We start from the raw sequence: 18,712 nt of genomic DNA, 5'->3' as shown, positions 1-18,712 counted from the left end.
CACCAGACTTATTTGTCAAAAGTTTAAGATGCTAGTGTGGCTGATACATCCTCCTTTCCTTCTGGCTGCTTTGCAACTGGGCCAGGTGAAAACAATTTTTATCCAGCACCGTTGTTTGCTAGGTGAACAGGAGCCAAAGTGCTAAAAGTGTCCAGATGGGTGCTTGCACTGGTCTAATTAAATCAGCTTTGAAACATATCTTCAGGCTGTGGACAGATGTTCATTTTGTAGAGAGCTGTGCCAGATGAAGATTACAAGCCACACCGCTGGAGGTTGCTGCCCTCGCAGCTCTGCTGGCAGAGCCATCTCACCTCCTCTTTGGCTCAAGCAGGGTGCAGACACGCATCTCAGGTGGTGACGGCTGGAGAGGTCACTGCCTGCCTGCCCACACTGGCCTCCTCGGCGCAGCACCAGCTCTGCGGGGTGCTCCAAAGTGTCTCTCCTGGCCTCGTTCAGTCAAAATGAACCAGGTTGGCCTGTACAGTGGGAATAAGAGAGCTCTTCTTTGCTCTGGTTCGTTGTGTCTGACAAGGAGTAGGGAGCTCTAACTGGCCAGGGGGCAGCAGGAGCACGGGTGACAAGCTTGGGTTGGCACAGCTGGATCTGGAGGAGGCCGACTGTCCGCAGCTGTCCTGCCCTGGGGTGGGAGCAGAAACCTGACCTACTGCCGAGGACGTGAAGGGCAACCTATGGGCGAGGAGTTTTGGAAAGTGTCAGGGGACTCAACTGCTTTGGGCTGCTCACTTCCCGAGGTCTTGGCATTAACTTGAGCTAGGGCTGTGGGGTTGACAAAGGATTGTCAAAGGCAATCCAATCCAAACAAGGAAGCTTTTCTCATCAAGCTGTTATGTTTTTACCAAATGTGTTAATGTGTGTACAGACAAAGTATGACACAATGTTGACCAAGTCTGGTGAGCTGCTAGCTTCACTTGGCCAAAACTATCATAGCAGATGGTATTAAACTTTCATTGTAACACTAAAGTCAACTGCGACAAATTAACATGCTTTTCATGGCTTAAACCCTATCTGCATTAGGAACCATCGTATTTGTTCTTGTGACAATTCTCAGTTAAAATGTATTAGCTTAAAAGCACCTTACAAATATATCTATGTGGCCATGACCTTAAGCTGTTGAGCTAACCTATTTTCAAGCACACTAAATTTATGGTTTCTCCTTGTTGTTCAATGGTTGCTTATTATTAAAGAAGGTAGGTAATGCTGTTTCCATTGAAAAGTAGGCAAAATGTCACTGTAGCTGATGGTGCTGTCTGGCTTTCCTTAACTCTCCAAGCGAGTTTTTAATTAAACATACATAATGCAGCCCTTCCTTACTGCCTTTGCTAGGGGAGTATTTCTTTTGATTGCACTTTTAGAGATCATGGTTACATGCAGAAGTAAGTCCTTATCTGCGTTTTCGAGAAGTGAACCAAAAAGTGGCTGAAAATAACCCCAAGCCCAAGCCCAAGCCCCCTCCGCGAGGTCCTGCATTGCTTGTCCTCCCCGCGGGGACCAGGGGCAGCCCAGCGGAGCAGCCAGCGCCACTCTCGCTCAGCCAGTACGTCAGGTCGCGGGGCAGAGCCTGCCACGGCTCTGCACAGCGTTAAGGTACGACGGGAAGAAATCATTAATTCATGGGTCTGTCTGCAGAAAACAGAGGTTTCTGTGCCCATTTGTTTCTCATGAGAGTAAGAAGGAAATCTGAGCCACTGGGGTCATCCCTGTTCTCCAAGGTACCTGGTTGTGTCCATCTCCTCGGGAAACAAATGACTAATCTTTTGTGTATATAAACTACTTTATTTATAGTTTTTTTAATCTGTCCCCACAGTTTCCTTCGCACTCTCCAAGCAGTGAAGAAACCACATTCCCTATTCCACGGAAACATGGCATTTATGTAAGTTGAGAGCACTCTTGAGAGTATCCATTTACTTAACTCTGTTTTCAGGCCACTTCTTACTGCAGCTTTCCAGAGTTTTAGCAGCACAGCTTGCAGCCATCCAAGCGAAAGACTGACAACAGTAGCAGCAAAAGAAAAGGAGGCACAAGCAACCCTAATCGCGGCAGGGATCGTCAGAGCAGGAGCTAGATTTGCTGTGCCACCTTTGCTGGGTGGAACGCTGGGTTTGAGCTTGGCGTTTGATTTTCCATGACCACTAGATGGCATAAAAAATGCCGTTATAGGCATCAGCTTGTTCCTGAAAAATTACCAAGTGCTGGGGTCACGCTGCAGTCAAAGGGGATTCTTACCTCGCTTTTAATCAAAGGCATATTTTAATGTTTCCCTTAAATGCAAAAATGTATCGGTAGGAGTCATCCTATTGAGTGGAAATTAACCTTAGCAGCAAAATTCAACTTCAAATAGTAAGCACTGCCAAAGTCAGTGCCATTCTCAGGTGGATGATAACAGCAGAAGATGAGGGGAACGGAGGTTGCTCTGCTAATTGCATTACAGGACCAGGCACTAAGAAAAATCATCAGTTCTCATCTTGATCCTGATAATGATTCTCTTTGTAGCTTTGGGCAAATCACATAATCCGCTTAATTTCTCTATTTCCGTATGAAGGGCAATGATTTCCTGCCTTGCAGTGGTGCCAGAGGAGTTAATTAATACTCGTAAGCACAAATGGAGAGAAGAAAAATACTAATGAATTCCGAAAGGTACTTGTAAGGAAGAGGTCTCCTGGACTGTCCGTCCTGCACCAGCCAGCTATTGTTGTGCCGCTGTGATGGTTATAATAAGGTGATGGAGTATGGATAAATTTAAAATATTGCTGAACACTACTGAAAGAAAGGAAAACCACTGAAAGAAAATGACTAACTTTTTTTGGTTCTGTTTGCAGTATAATTAATTATGGAAATTTCATGGCGAGTGAAAACCTTCTGCCTGCTGCTCTCCAAAACCCCTCTGAGTTAAAGCAACAGCCTGACGGATGGTGGCTTGCATGGCCTGACCCCCACCCACAGCCCAGCTTCCCTCCAGCTGAGGGCAGCTTTCAGTTTGAATCTGAAGCTTTGGTGCAGTCTCTGGTTTGGTTGCTTATTTGTAGTTAAAACTGCTAGTTAACTTGGAGTGCTTTGCAGCTGCTGTGAAAAGTAAAGTCTCTTGTACATCCTCAGGATCAAGATCCTTGGTGATTTTACCACTGAAATATGCAATCTGATTATAATGGCATGTGATATTGACAGACCATAAACAAAGACATTTCTGAACGCTATTAGAAAAGAATAGGGAATCCATTGTAAATTATTAGTGAGTGGGAAAATCTCGCCGCAGCAATTGCTATGACTGCTGTGGTCACGTGATGACATATTTCTTTTTTCTCTTATCTTTATTGAGTGTAGTGGATATGAATACCCTAAGGAGAGCCAGAGGATTTTACAGTGCATACCAGGAACTACTTTTCATCATTTAGGAAGAAAGGGTTTAAAGGTTCAGATAAGGACAGTACTGGAAAAAGAGAATTTGGCATGATGTCCCTGAGAAAACAATATTGCAACAATGAACAATGATATTCAAGCATGCTTTATACGCTGATTTCACTGCCAATGAAAAGAGACTGACTGTATGTCTTCCCATAATCACAGAGGGTATTAATGGCATAAATGTAATTTTTGGTTTATCTGAAACTGAGTTTTATCATCTGTCCTTTAGCAAACTGAGGAATCAGACTGTGAATGAGAGAGACATGAAAACTGTTAGAGCAAAACACACCCAACAAAACAAATGATTACTGATTGGCCTTGAAGAAAACTGAGAAAAACAATTTTCATAACAAAAATAAGACACTGAAGTGCTGTAACTGCAGTGCCAAACTGATTTCCAACCACTCACAAGAGTATGGGCTTTGTTTTTCCAGTGATAAATTTAGGTTTTCCGCTTGTCCCCACTGCACATTTTAGTGATGATGTTGGAGACTTTTCAGTTTCCATTTAAGATTTGAAACAGCAAATAAAGTGATCTTGGCAGCCTGTGGGAGAGCTAATGCGGTAGATAGAAGATGTGTAGAAAATGGTTTATACAAAGGTTGAGTTCAGGTTCAACACTGAGTATCCGCTACTCTCTCTGAAGCCATGCCACGGCCAAGTGACAGCAAGCACTGTGCAGCCCCAGGAGCAACCAGGAGTCCTTCACATGGACCAGAAATTCAGTGAGATATTTTATAATCTTGTTTCCTTGTTCTACTACGGCTGTGGTGCCCCTGTGCCTGTGCCTCACCAGCTGCAATGCATTACCCTCCGCAGAGGAGAGGCTGTATGGCAGCACCCGTCCCCGGTAGCGATGTGCCTGCTGTGTATGCACAGGATGAGCAGACCCAGCACGTGCTGTAAAACCTGCAAACCTGAGCAAGGCCAGCCCTGCAGTGTTCATACACCAGCTGGGTGGTGAGAAGGCCCTTGAGTCTTCTGCAGTAGCCTGGTGTGATAGAGGAGATGGGGCGGGAGGAAGGTGATGAACAAGAACAGGCTGCTGCCACACCGAGGGGTATCGCACAGTTCCAGGAGCGGGCGGTGAGCCCGGCTGATGTGGGTGTGCTGCTGTTTAGTTATCGCTAGTGCTGAATATGCTGCTATGGAAAACAGTCTCGGTTTCTAGCTTTGGATGCTAGCGTCATGATCATGATATTTTGGAACCCATGACTTGTCCTGTCTCAGCCAGGGCTTGCCCAAGTTCACTAGGCGAGTACAGTGCTCCCCTCCTGCCCAGAGACTGTGTGAGGCAGAGTTACCTATCATGGCAACCTGCAGAAAGTGTTTTCTGATCCTGAAAACAAACCCTTTATATAGGAAATATAGTAATATGCCCAGCAACAGAATTAACTTTTAGCCCTTAGCATCATTTTGCTCCAAATAATTAGCCTTCTGATACTGTTTTTTTCTAGATACTGAAATTTTGGTATGCTGTTACTCCTCTAAATGGATCAACATGAATCTCAAACCGTAATAAAGCAATAGCAAATTAGAGATTATTTTTGTTTGCAAGAAGAATGATCAAGCTGAGATTGAAAGTTGGAGAATTAAATGAAAGGGAAGAAAAACACCGTAAAGAAGTACAAGCATTTGACAAATAGCTAATAGACTGAAGAGATTCCCTTAATCTTACTGCTCAGGGAATTTACTTATTTTCCCCATGTAGGATGTGCACAATACCTTATTTAGTAATATTTCAAGAAGCTTTTTTAGCATCTGGCATTGAGCGTAATTGTTGCAATGCTCTGGCAGCATGCTACACTGTAAAGCTAACACATTAGCATGCCACAGAAATGAAAATAAATGGAAAAGGCTGAAGAAATTTTCAATGCAAGGTGCGCTCCTGTTGCCTCCAGTGCTGCGGAGGATTCCTGTGCTGATGTCATTCTCCTGCTTTCTACTCCTCTGACTGAAAGTACAGGCATTTTTTCCCTCCTTCTCATTTTTTTTTGGTCAAAGGGTTGTCAACTTCAAGTATGTTGCACTTGTTGCAACGCATCAATGTGTGGGAGTAGTGATGTGAATCAAGTCAGACGTGCACTGGGTTTATGGGATTCTGCAAGCTATAAGCAGAGAGGCTGACTTGGCTCAGGCGTGCAGTATTTTCTGAAGCATCTTTAATGGCATGAGTAGAATTGGATAGGGCCTAATAATAGACCTAGAACATATTTCTATTTGAGTTTGCTGCAAAAGTTGCTATGCAACTGATCTTTAAGTAAAACAGTTTTCATTAACAGTTGTTGAATGCCACACTGAATGGTATTAACAAGGTCAATGCAGAGATCAAAGAATTATTATCAACATTTCTTAGGGTAAAATTTTGCGGATATCCTTTTCATAGAGGAGATAAAATAAATTTTAGTTCATGACATAATTGTTGGATGTTATGGATTCTTTTTCTTTCAAAACTCTACATGAAATATTTCCAAACGTAGTAGTGTATTTAGGGTTAAAAAGACAAGACTAAGAAAATCTCAGCTGACAACAAAATACTATGACAAATAAAATGAGAAGTGCTGAATACTTCACAAAGTTCACTAAAGACTTTGCAATTGCTGTTCATTTTTATGGCCAAGGTTATGTCACCTCAGCAACCGTGGTGACAATAGCAGAAGACCAAAAGAGATAGAAGTAGAAGTCATGAAGGAAGAAATAATTTTGCATTTTAAATAATCCTCAGTAAGTAACATTATTATTGGGCTCTTAATAAGCATTCAGATAGGTTTTAACACACTGCATGAATTGTCCATGTCCACTGGGATGTGATGTAAAATCAGTGGACTAAATTATGTTCTCATTGGCACTGGTGTAAATCCAGGGAAAGTAATCGGACTACATCGTGGTTATTTCCAGTTTTCCAATGAGTAACCAAATAGAAATTGGTCCAATGTTCCTCTACTCTCTCTTCCACTCCCTTGAAGGAACTACTCATAAATAAATCAATGAGAATATCCTGCTGACTGCATGTTCTCCATGTATTAATAGGAGGAAAAATAACACCACCATGTTTTTCCCATATGCCTTGTTAGCAGACCACCTCTCAGTATACAAATGGAGGAATTGCAAAGTACTGCCAGCCTCAAGGATCCTGTATTCTATGAAAATCCAAGCAAAACGGCAGTACTGAAAATACAGAGGCAATCCTAGGTGTGAGAGCATGGAGAGAAGGGGGTAAGAGAGAGCTGAGAGGAGCCAGGAAGAACAGGCAAAAAAACAGAGATTAAGGAAAAACATTTTGGCAGTTGGAGCTGGTGGCTCTGGGGAGCAGAAGAAGTGTGATGCTGAAATCGGGAGCCACTTGCCACCCAAAGGACTGCCTGGGCATGCGGGAACTGATGCGGGAGTCTCTCATCGTGGTCAGCTGGAAAGTAAGGAGGGTGATAGAGAAAGATGTGAAATGAGCAGAAACTCCCACCGGAGGCCTCCAAGCACCAGGAACTGGGGTAAACAAAGATTTCTGTGGCAGAAGTAGGAACTATGGTTATTCAAAAATACAAAGGCCAGTCCTATTCTAGCCAATACAGGAAAAAAACCCCAGAGTGGCTGCCTGCCTGGGAGTGCTGTCATCCAGCTTGCACCTTGATGCGCTTTAGTCTGACACTGCATACAGACTGAACTGGCTGGGACAACTAAACTGTCCTTCTACCCCACCAACTAAATACACAGGAATTTGATGTGCAGGCTGTTCTTTTATCTTATTTCCCAGCAAAACCTCAGCCTCTGTGGGACATACTCACCATTGCCCTGCCATGTAAGTGGACATGCAGTGGTGCCTAGAAAGAGCATGGTGGGTACGACACACAGGAATGAAAGCATTTTGTCCTCAGTCTTTAAAAAATGATGCTACAGTACAGTCCAGAGATTAATCAGACCCTATAGAAATAGCATGACTGAGTGTCTGCAGGCAGACATGGACCTTTGTAACTTCGTTGCCACAGATCTGCTCCACCTTTGGTGACAGTCTGGTGATGGCAAAGCAAAGGCACTGATAGAGCCCAGACCTGGTAGAAGGGCTTTGCATTCCTAAATGATTGAATCAAAAAGCAGAGCATAAACCCCACAGGCAACACGCCTTGCACGAGGTTTATTTTTACTGTGTGAATTCAAGTGCTGGAATGTCCTGTACTGATTCCAGAAGGGTTAACGCTTTCATGCCTTGCAGCCTGGCCAGGCGGGACACTCAGTGCCGCGGGTACGGGCTGTATCTTCATTTTCTTTATACCTCAGTGACCAAAACAGCTGTGCCCTCCCTGCCTTTCTCAGCTCACCGTTCCTTTGGGGGCTTCTTGAACTATTGCTCCCACACATCTTGCTTCTCTTCCCCCTTCCTTGTCCACTCCTGTTCCAAGAAACCTTCAGAAATGCCAGCCAACAGAAGTGTTTACTCTTACATCTCCAGCTGCAGCTTATCTGTCATAGCTCTGAAAAGGGCATGTAAGAGGTGCACGGTATAGTTGCTAATATATGGTATGGTTGCTAATGCCAGCCATTGTGCCGTCTTTGTGAGCCTGGCTCCCTGGTTTAAAAGTAATGCCAGGCTGAAGGGGAAGATCCTTCACTACCAGTTCCAGGACGTGGCTGGAAATAACACATAGAGGAGGATGCTCTGCCATTTCATAAGGGGAAATGCTCTTCCCTTCTCCCCTTCAAACTGGTGACACCACTGCAACAGGCAAGGGCCGGAGGGGACTGTAGCCAGGCTGGCAGAGGGCAAGATGCTCAAATCCACCGTGGCTGAGACCCACTGCTGCCCAGCTCACAGCCCTGACGAGGCTCCCCAGCCTGCTGCTAGCAGGCCTGTGTGAGCCCAGGTGGACAATTTCTTCTTCCTAACCTTGGCAAATCAACAGTCTTGTGTTCACAGCTTGGTTTTTCACTTGGAGAAGCATTGCCTTGCATTACCTTAATGAGACAGAGACACGGGTTTAGTTGCTCAGAGCAGAGCTAAGCAGTTAACAGAAATGCAAGAAGCTACTCATACTGACAAATGTGAGTATTTGTCCCCACTTATGTGCTTCCTGGAAGAATTCAGAGAAAGTGGGAAACATTAGTAGGAACAGCATTTCTTTGCTACAATCTGCTTTTGGCTGATCTTCTAAAAAAATGTGCTCTTTAACCAGGGCTCTAGGATCCTACTGCTGAGCAACCACGATCACCTCTTCTAATGCAACTTTTAAAGCTTTTGAAAGATAGCAGGATAGACCATGTTGTGTTTCATCCTGGGCTTTCTTATGTTCCTTTCTGATGGAAAAACTAAGAAGCCAGTACTGGAAAACTCCTTAAGCAATATGACTTTTCCAAGGTCTGCTGTCATGTCATTTAGTTGGCTTTCAGTTTTCTCCAGTCAACATCACTTTGGCAAGCGAGCAGATGAAGACAGTCCTGGTGCCGTGTAGACGTCCACATTGTGTCTCCATCCCGTATAGGGTTCTTTTCTCCAAAATGTTCCAGTTCTCTTTCTAAAATCGTTTTTGCATCTCCAGCCTAGGCAGGACCTTTGTAAAACTTCTTTTTGAAGAGACAAGACAGTTAAAATGGAGAAGAAAAGAAGTGTTTGTTCAGAAACCGAGACAAAGTGTTTGTTTCAAAACCGAAACATCTTGCTCAAGCGTACAGAGGAGCTTTCCAGCAATGAAAGGCTTGAACCCAGCTACCCACTCTGTAGCTTTACTGTAAAACACTTCCCTTGTCTAAAGAAGCAATGAAGCACCACAACTGTGAACTCATCATAACCTCAGTTTGATTTTTAAACAGATGTCTTTTAAAGGAAAAAACCCAACAAAAGTATCTTCTTCAACCACTCACTATCCATGGGCTCTGTTTCCCTCACATATGTGAGTGAGAATTAACATTTCTGTAGTTCTAATGAGAGCCCATTACTCAGTGGCATAACCCCATCTCAGCCACCGCCACAGATCTATACTGAGCACAGCAAATTTATTCATTAGATTTATCCTATGTTTATTAACAGCCCAGCTCAGAAAAAGAGTCAGTGACAAAAACCATCTGGAATAAACATAATGGAAAACAAACAATGTAATATATTCCGTCACTCCAGCCTAATTACACTGTTTGGTGCAAATACTATCAATCCAAGTGACAATTTACAAGCTGAACTCTTATTAAGGGGAAAAATGAGCTGTGCAGGGAAGCACAAATCAAAGTAACTAATCAACACAGACAACACATTCAGGGATTTAAGAGCCAAGGTATGGTAGTCTTTTATTCCTCCTTGTTTTCAATTTGGGAGACCCGCTGTGATGTTGCAGTACATTATACCTTATATCTACTTACGCAACATTGGGGAGAAGCATGTCTTATCTTTCATCAGCTACAGCCTGTGACTTTTAGGTTTAAATGCTTTTCTTGTCCTATCATTTAAGCTGGGAGCAAGGTATGCTGTCCCATGCACCAGTTTTCTTTTAAGACAAGACATTGCCTTTCTTTCATATTCTTTTAGGATATAATAAAAGCTTGGAATTCAGGAGAAAGTTAGAAGAGGTTGGAGTTAGCTAAAAGCAATGCCAACATGATCTAAACCAAGTTCTTATTGAGTGAATTGGTTCAGCAAGAGAAAAAGGAAAAAGATCTCTCCCTCCCATGCAAACATCTGAACAACACATGGCTGCTGTCCATGATCTGTTTCAGCTTGGAAGCTGGAACTGGACTCATTAAATGCATCTGGTGTCCCCAGGGAGGCAAGAGAAAACACTGGCAGCAATGAAGGAAAGATGGTAGAAGCCATCTGAAGTAGAAATTAGCCAACCACCCTGTCTGCATTAGAGCATGAACTTCAAGAACAGCATTAGGCACCTGCATGAAAGCTGAGCCCTCAAGACATAGCAAAGAGATACAGTGCTACAACATGTAACACACTGTCAGTTTAGGGAAAATAAACCCATAATCTGGAAAATACTACCTCAGGCCAACAGGGAAAACTTAAGACCTCATTGCAACAAGGGGCAACAAGCTAGCATTACAGTGAAATTAATATGAACAAATATGCACACAGCCCTGACCACAGAAGTGTGGTCAGAACTTCCATAAATATTAGCAAAATATGATTTCTATAATCCTACACTGAAAAATTCCATGTTAGTGAGGAGATGCTGGAGGATGTTTTTTAATTCTTTCTGTGGGAAAAAACCAGAGTGAGAAAGGGCCACACCGAGGGGGACAAAGATGTCAAAAGACCCACATATGGCTTTATCTGCCATAAGGAGGGCGATCACCAGTCACCACCACCCCATGTGCAGAAGTGCCTCTCTGGACCTTCACGTTCCTTCCTTGCCTGCAAGATAAAATGAAGCCAGGGTCCTTGTCCTTTCACACTTTGCAAATGACCATGTAGCTCAAAGACTTTCTATCATGCGATTGTCTTGGAAACAGCATTCATCTCATGAAAAGGCATTTGGTATTTCTCCCTGAACTGATTTATTCTGGAGCAGGGTCTAGTGCTCTGTAGGCCCTTAAACATAGCTTATTCTCAACCATAACGTAGGCTTATTCTCAACCAGAAGGCTGATAATGAGCAAGCTTTTGTCATAGCTCATGTGTATGAAAAATGTCCAAAATTCTGTTTCTGCACCTGCTGTTTTCAGATAGAAATAACCAGTGTGACATCCTTTTCTCCTTGAAGAGGTGATATCATAGATGTGGCCACAACGGGATGTTTCTTCATTTAAGAGCCAAGGTGCAAAGTTAGAGAAATACACCCCTGAGAATTTTGAAATTTCAGTGATTCATAAAAGCCCAACATTTTATTGCCAGTTAACTGTGGATCCTCTCCAGAGCCTTACTGCATCATTTGTATTAGCATGCAAATCAAGATGATATAGCTGTTGCTGGATAATTTCAAATGTGATATTCACAGCATAGATGCACTGTTGGGATGGTCTTTGGCAATACCTTCATCCAAGCATCTCTGCACGCTCTCTGCCTGATGCCATCATTCTCTTCAGGAAGATGAACACGAGGATGACTCTTTCCCTCACGTTATGAGTCCATGTCTATGCTTAAAAACCAGTGTATTTAAGTCATCTGTCAAACCCCACAGGTATTGTGTTCATTTATGCCTCTTTTCTTGGCCTTAACTACTTTGCTTCAAGCAGAACCCTCCAAAAGTTGTTTTTTTCTCAGATTCCCACCTGGGCTATAGAAATTTAAATAATGTTCAAAAGCAGGTATAGCTAAAAGAAGGATGACTCCCCATTTGTAGATTACAAACATCTAGGAGTATGTGATGTCTATCAGTAATTAAAATGGTAAAATACCTTAATTTTCAGTTTATATGGATTCTAACCCTCTTGTTCTATGACCATTGGTGCTCAATCTGACTAGGGAATCTGAACGTTTTTCTTCCTGAACAAGGAATGGCCATGAATACAGAGCATTTTCTTTAAGGAGCAGAACATAGCAGCCATGGTATGGTCAACCCAACATGGTCACATAGTGTCCAAATCTTCGGCTTTGTAACTGGGAATTACTCTGCTTTTTTGGGATGCTTAGACACTTGTGTTGTTGCTCTCTTGAACCCTGAAGATTTTATGTAATCCTCCAGGATTCCCTAGTCTGGATTTTTTCCTCCGAGGGAGGAGATTCAGGGGACATGCTAATGACACTGTGCAGACAGGTGGGAGGTTGTTCATGCACTGAGGCAATGATCAGGGTGTGCTGGCAGTGCCCTTGTTCTTGAGACCACATGATGCTGAATCTGGTTCCTCGTTGCCACAAAAGCACCCAACAAACAGTCCCAATGCTTTCTTGTGACTCCCTGCGCTGTCACCTTTTCCCACATGCTCCAGTAAAGGCTTTCAGTGCTGTCAAGGATCTAAACTACTGATAACTGCCAAAGTCAATTTGTGGTGAACACTGAATTTTTTTCTCAGTGTTATCAAGGACCTTGCAGGGACAAGGTAGCTGAGGTACTGAGCTATCTCAGTGAACTATCAACAGCCCCTCAAGGCAGAAACTACTTGCGAGAGCATCAGCTGATAAACCAAAAGGGAGATGAAGTTCAGAGAAAGAATTGTTTTAATTACCACGTAGTCTGCTTCACTGTTATTTTAGAAAAAGATGGACACAGATGTTACATGAATATAATTGCAGATTTCGGGAAACATCTTAAAAGCCACAGATGAAACTTAAAACTATAACAAAAATAATTCCCTCTGGAATATGAACACAAGCAGATTTCCCCCCCCACAACTACATCTAAGATATCAAGCATGTTAGTTACTTCACTGAACCTCAGAAATGGGCAGTCACTCAAAGATATGTTGCATTAGCTAACAGCTATTGATAACTAAGGATGACAGTACCTGTTCCAGAAGGCTGATTTTCCTACAAGCAAAAAGGCCATGTTCCCATTGCAACCCTCCATTGCAGTGGCTTGCTTAGAGCAGCTTCCAGACTAGATTCCATCTGCAAACTGGGATGCCACTGCACTGCTTCCTTGCCTGCCAAGAGCTTTTCCATTACTGGAACCGCAGTAATGGTTACTGGTCTGGGCTCTCCATACTGGTCACCTCTGGATGTTTCGCTACTTATGGTCCTTCGCTGCCTGTTTTGCTGAATGTCTTGTACAACATTTAGATTGGGAGCTTTCTGTCAGGCTTGGAGGGTTTGTTTCTGCTTCTGACCCTATGGGAAGACTATAGGCACACAGCAGCATGGCAAGGATTAAAAGCAGTTTTCTTTCCCTCTTTACAAAGAACCTGTTTATTTCTGGATGACCGTGAATGGACACATATTTCCAGAATTCAGGAAAACTACCTGCAGTTTTCTGTATCTTCACAGACTTCCCAGTATGATCTCAATTCAACAGTCATTGAGTCTTGTCTCAGTCCTCACATCTGCAAGCCCAAGAGGTGGTATTCAGAGAAATAAATACATACGTGCTGAGGTGTTGCACCAGACCAGTAATGGATAGTCGGGCTCCACAGAGAGAGAGATCTTGAGATAGATGCAAGAGAAGCCTGGCATGCGTCAGAATGTAATCTCTTCATATCATTGCAAGGATTTATTTAGGACAGCCTCTCTCTGAGTTACATTGCAGAGTAGGTAGCAGAGTACTGCCTGCAGTTTTCGAAGTATTTGGACATTTGCAGCCTTTAAATTGTGGAATTGTCAGAAAGAAAGACAGTCCATCAATCAGAAGTTTTCACAACTCCTCATTTGTATGTAGATTTCTAAACCTCATATTGTCAAATAATAGACTATAAAATAGAACCCTTCAAGAATTTACTTTTTTTTCTTGTCTCTTTTTTTGTTTTTTTTTTTTTCTTTTAAACCCTACAGCATAGGATACAGAAGAGATCTTAAAACTTTAAAAGTGGAACTGAAGGAACTGCTCTCTTTGGTCAAACTAATGGTTCTATTAGTCCACTGGTCTTGGGTAATGACCAGTCCCAGAAGACATCTGGGTGAGGAAACCACCAGGAAATGCACAGCTAGTCAAGGCAGTAACTAAAGTAGCCATTAGCCTTGGGCAATAGACTACAAGGGTCAGCACCCTGCATGCTTTGCTTACATGTGAGGTACTTTGCTTGTACCTGCAGAGATGGGGATTAGCCACTGCACTCGAAACAGTGGACTTCAGACCCTTTCTCCACCCCAAGCCATCCCCAGCAGGCCCTTTCTCCATCCCAAGCCTTCTCTTCTCCAGGAAGGCTGAACACCAGCCCTGGTGCTGTGGAGTAAAGAGAGGTGCAAAAAGAGGAAGACCTGTATTCTGGAACAGCCTGGCATTAGGGGTTACTTTACCCTGGAGAAGTGAGAGAGGAAAAGGTTCCCGGAGGGAATGGAGAAAGAGAAAAAAGGGAGGGAAAGAGCATATCCTGCATCACTGCTGAGCCCTTCTAGCACCCCTTGAGCACCATGAACCCTTCAACAGCCCCGTGCCTTCTTAAAGGTGGAAGCAAAAACTCCAAAGCTTGGTTGAAATGAGGCATTTCTCTTCTTTCAAGTCAGGCTGGTGCCTTGTGTAAGCCCTGAATCCATGCAATAGCATATCTTATGTCATTATAATTAACAAAGCCTTCGACAATCTGTGCAATAATCCATTCTTAAGATCAACTAATTCAAGTTTAAGCAGTTCTCACATGTCACAGGCTGTCTGAAGAGATTTCTTTAAAAAACAAACTCTTCAAGTCTGAAAGTCAGGTGGAGAGGGAGAAAAGAACTAAAACTTTTAGAGCAGTAAATGAATATCCAATAGCAAAACATTTGGATCAAGTCTGTTTATCTGGCTTCTTTTCCTTGAAAGAAAATGAGAGCTATATTCTTGTTTGAGATTTATTCTTTCCATTTGTGTTCCCAAATTTATTCCTGGTCTAAGATCTTATGTTCTTAGATTCCCCGCTCATCGAATTTCATAGCTGTACCTCCTGAAAAATGAAATTTTAGAATAAGAAAGATCAAAAGATTTTTTTCTCAGTTATTTCCATAGGCACTGCATTATTTCCTCTGGGAAATTTTGCAAGAGGGAGATTTCAGCCTGCTCACAGTATACATTAGATGAGAATGCAATTCACAACTGGGGCAGCTCCTTTGACTCTTTTTGTTGCTTGTTTGCTTTGACTGAGCTCAGACTAGCACACTTCGCAGTTGGTTTGCAACTTGAAAACACAAGTTGAGTAATGGGGTGAAAATATCTCACAACAAATAATCCTGAAAAACATGTGGTTTATTGGTTTGCAAGCTAGGAAGTGACATCAAGCATCCAGACATGGATACTTTTCATTTAATGCATCAGTTCTGCATAGTAAGACAGAGTACATTCCTCCCCATAAAATATACACATTAAAGTATTTAAAGATGTTCAAATTCAAAGCCATAACCATCTGCTTATCACAGACATCTGTTGCTTCAAAGCAAAGGACTATATGAAAGGTTCAGAAAGCTTTAGAGCTCAAAAGATGCGTTTGCCAAGAGACTAATGGAACACATGAATATACATAAATTCCAAAAATATAACAAACTGCTGTTTTCTCCCTGGGGTGCAGTTACACCAGCTAGGTATGTGAGAGCTGAGTTGCAAAGAAAAAAATAATAAAAGAGCTACCTCAGCTCTTACCCGTCTCTGTACTGAATATTAAACTTTTTGTCACTCTCCAAATACTCTTGAAAAGCAACACCTTCTTCCTCCACCAGCAGAGGAGTCTGACTTTCACACTGACCCCCTACATCTCTGAGCAGCTTCTGCCAATGAACCTTCAAAACATGATTGTTTCCACCCTGCAACCTTCTTTCTACAGAGCCTTTCCCCATTCTCACTCAGGGAGGTGACACCCCAGCTTTACCGGGAACAACACGCTGCAGCTCCACAGCCCTGCATGTCTATTGATTTCCTTGCTATTTTGGCACCCAGGTCTGACCGTCTGGCTGAAGTCAAGGAGAGCCTTCCCATTGACTTCAATGAACCGTCGGCATCTCCCTTAATGGACAGTGCCCCTTTCCCCACGTGGCTCTTGCATTGCCATGAAAATGAAGGTCAACAGGAGGGGTGGGAGCAGTAACAAGCCCTTTGGGACAGCGACTGCGTTCCTCTGAGCACCTGACGCAAGAGGCAATTGCGGTGGCATATCTGCAATAAATAAAGTTGGTATTGCCCTGTGGGTATGTGCCAGATTTCCACTGTGAGGGTTGGAGGGCAGAGTTTGCACCTTGCAGACCTGTGGGTCTGGAGGGAAGGACCTGCTAAAAGTTACTGGGAGCTGGGAAAAAGTGTGAGCCAACTAGAAGGTGCAAAGTCAGAGGGATTACGTACTTTTGGAAAGGTTACAAGGAATGCAAAGGGGCTAGAGGCTGTCTGGACAGGAAGATACTGGGAACCCCAAGTACATTAAATTTCTGTCTCAGGTTAATACCACCTGTACCTGGTCAGTGGAGCTAATCAAGCTTCCTGGCACAACAACCAGTTTCCATTCACTTATTACCCTTTCTGCATGTGCACAGCCATCAAAGGGGCAGGGAGGATCTCACACATAGCAAGAGAAATTTGGGTTTCCAATGCCTGTCTGCCAGGCCTTTCAATGCCAATACCTACATGAACTGCATAGAGAACAAGGAAATATTTCATGACCTTAAATTACATTGTCAGTCTCGGAGAAAGTTGATCCATCCCCTGCAACAAACTCCAAATAATCATACAGAAAGTGATTAACTTAAATATGAGCATGAACATCAAGACACATTTTATAAAACAACCAAAATTTTTCTTCTGTCATTTAATGTTCCTCTTAGTCACATAATCTGTGACCTCTTAAACCTTATTATAAAGTATATAAAATCCCACAAGACCAGAAGTTCGATGTGGGGGTTACACACCATTTTTGGGTTCACTGCCGCTGCTTTATAAACTACCCTTCTGCTCTTTGTTTTCCTTTGCACAGGTTTTGCATTTTCCTGCCAGCTTCTCATTGTCCTTGAAATCAGAGTAACAAGAAATTGAAGAAATCAGACAGTTCTCCATGCCAATCACAAACAGAAAATAGGAATTGTTGGTGATCAGAAAAGCAAGCAGAGCCTTCCCGAGTTGTGTACAGATTCTGCTCCTCACACTACTCACAAGCAAACATTTCTAGAAAGGTAAGTTAGTTATTTATTTTGCCGACATACGCGCATTATTCAAAGCAGCAGCAAGACAACAGCATTACTAGTATTAGGAAATTCATCTCATGTTGAGAATATCTCAGAGTTTTTATGAGGAAAGAGAATATAAAAGGTTTGCTTCAGCGAAATAAAGCCCTTTACTTACATGGCTTGCAAGAGCTTCCAGCAGCTGGAGTCTCTGAACTGCAGTGCATGCAGATATTGTGCTTTGCTGAAAGCCCCCGAACTTTGGCACTGGAGATGGTACATAACTCACTGGTGCTTCAGATTGATAAATAATTTCCTTTAAAGATACCCTCACATGTTTCTTTATCAGTGGTGCACACTGACAGCAGGCTGCAAAGCAGAAAGCCTGTCTGGTGTTATGAGGAAAGAGTTCCCTCTCAGCTGAATCCAGAAAAAAAAGGAGTCCTTGACCTCGACAACTAGAATAATACTACTATATCTGCTGGCTCTTTTCTGAACGCATACTTGAGCAGTAACATAAGAGTGAGTGATCGGAGCGCAGAAACTGTGGCATGTCATGCTCTGTACCGGTAGGGTATGTGAGCAATGCTTCTAGCACAGGCACAGCAAAAGGAAAACACAATGCGTGTTTTCAGCTTTTATTTTGTTGACAGATTTTAAAAGTAAAACAAAGATGACAGGCTTCTCTGTTTCAGTTCACAGCTCCCAAGTGGCAGTGCTCTCAGCTCTGTCCCCTCTGCTGAGGTTCCTTGTGTTCCAGATGAGGGTACTGCTGACTTTCTATTTCAAACCTCGATTTTCTGAGAATCGTGGTATCTCAGCCAGGAAATGTAACCCAAGCTGAAGTTTAGCATTTCGGACATCATAAATGCAATGAATTGCCTGCAAGCAAAATGAGTGGTTTTCAGAGATTTTTTTTTTTCTCCTTCAAAAGATCTGTTTGCTTCTTTTTTCTCTCTCTCTTTCCTTTGGTCTACTTAAACTTACTAAACTTCATAAAAACAAGCATAGCTTTTGGAACAAGTCCTCAGTAGAACAAATAGTGAGGTGAATATGAAAAGCAAGATAATGATGTAGCTTAAAATAAGTAAATGTAAGGTTTCAGCAAAAAAGAAGTTCCCTGCTCATTGTAAATATTTAAGAATAAAGACATTACTTTAAACATAGTCATTCAATTCCCAGACAATGAGGACAGAGGTTTTATGGAGAGGATGAAAAAACCCCCATATTTTAGGCGTAATAAAAGGAGTAGCAGAGAGACAAGAAAGAAAATCGGAGTCCTAATTCATTCCATTGTATTCAGTTGGAAAAGAGGGAAAAAGGGAAACAAACTTACAGTCTAAAATCAAACTTTAAAATATTGTAAATGCAATATTCCGGGCTTTATGAAACATAAAGATAAAAGAAAAAGCCCTCAAAACTTTTAATAAGCATTTCTAGCTTAAGGAAATAATAGTTTTTAATGAAGAATGATCAAATGATCTCTTTTGTCTAGTGTACTATTCCCCTTGTGTGACAAAGGGCTTAATAAATCCCCTACACATTTCATATGTGTGTTATCTAGGTTTTTCTTGAACCTCAGACTTGGGTTCAGCTTTTGGTGTTGCTTCTTTTTTTTTGCAACTTTATTAAGACACTAAAACACATGGACAACTTCAAAGTTGTT

At 42.5% G+C, this 18,712-nt stretch overlaps 1 protein-coding gene across 1 annotated transcript in view; it reads right to left on the bottom strand.

Moving 5' to 3' along the window:
* C1QTNF7 (C1q and TNF related 7) overlaps positions 1-17,532 on the bottom strand; it is a 36,672-nt gene extending 19,140 nt beyond the window's left edge. The window contains exon 1 of the mRNA XM_072862323.1: positions 17,225-17,532. The gene's annotated coding sequence lies outside the window, so the exon portion shown is untranslated. The remainder of the gene's footprint in view (positions 1-17,224) is intronic.
* Between the last annotated feature and the right edge of the window lie 1,180 nt (positions 17,533-18,712).

Source organism: Ciconia boyciana, chromosome 5 (assembly GCF_034638445.1).
Source record: "Ciconia boyciana chromosome 5, ASM3463844v1, whole genome shotgun sequence".
NCBI classification, from domain to species: Eukaryota; Metazoa; Chordata; class Aves; order Ciconiiformes; family Ciconiidae; genus Ciconia; species Ciconia boyciana.
The sequence above is the reverse complement of the archived record's forward strand: the minus strand, read 5'-3'. Positions and strand labels throughout refer to the sequence as shown.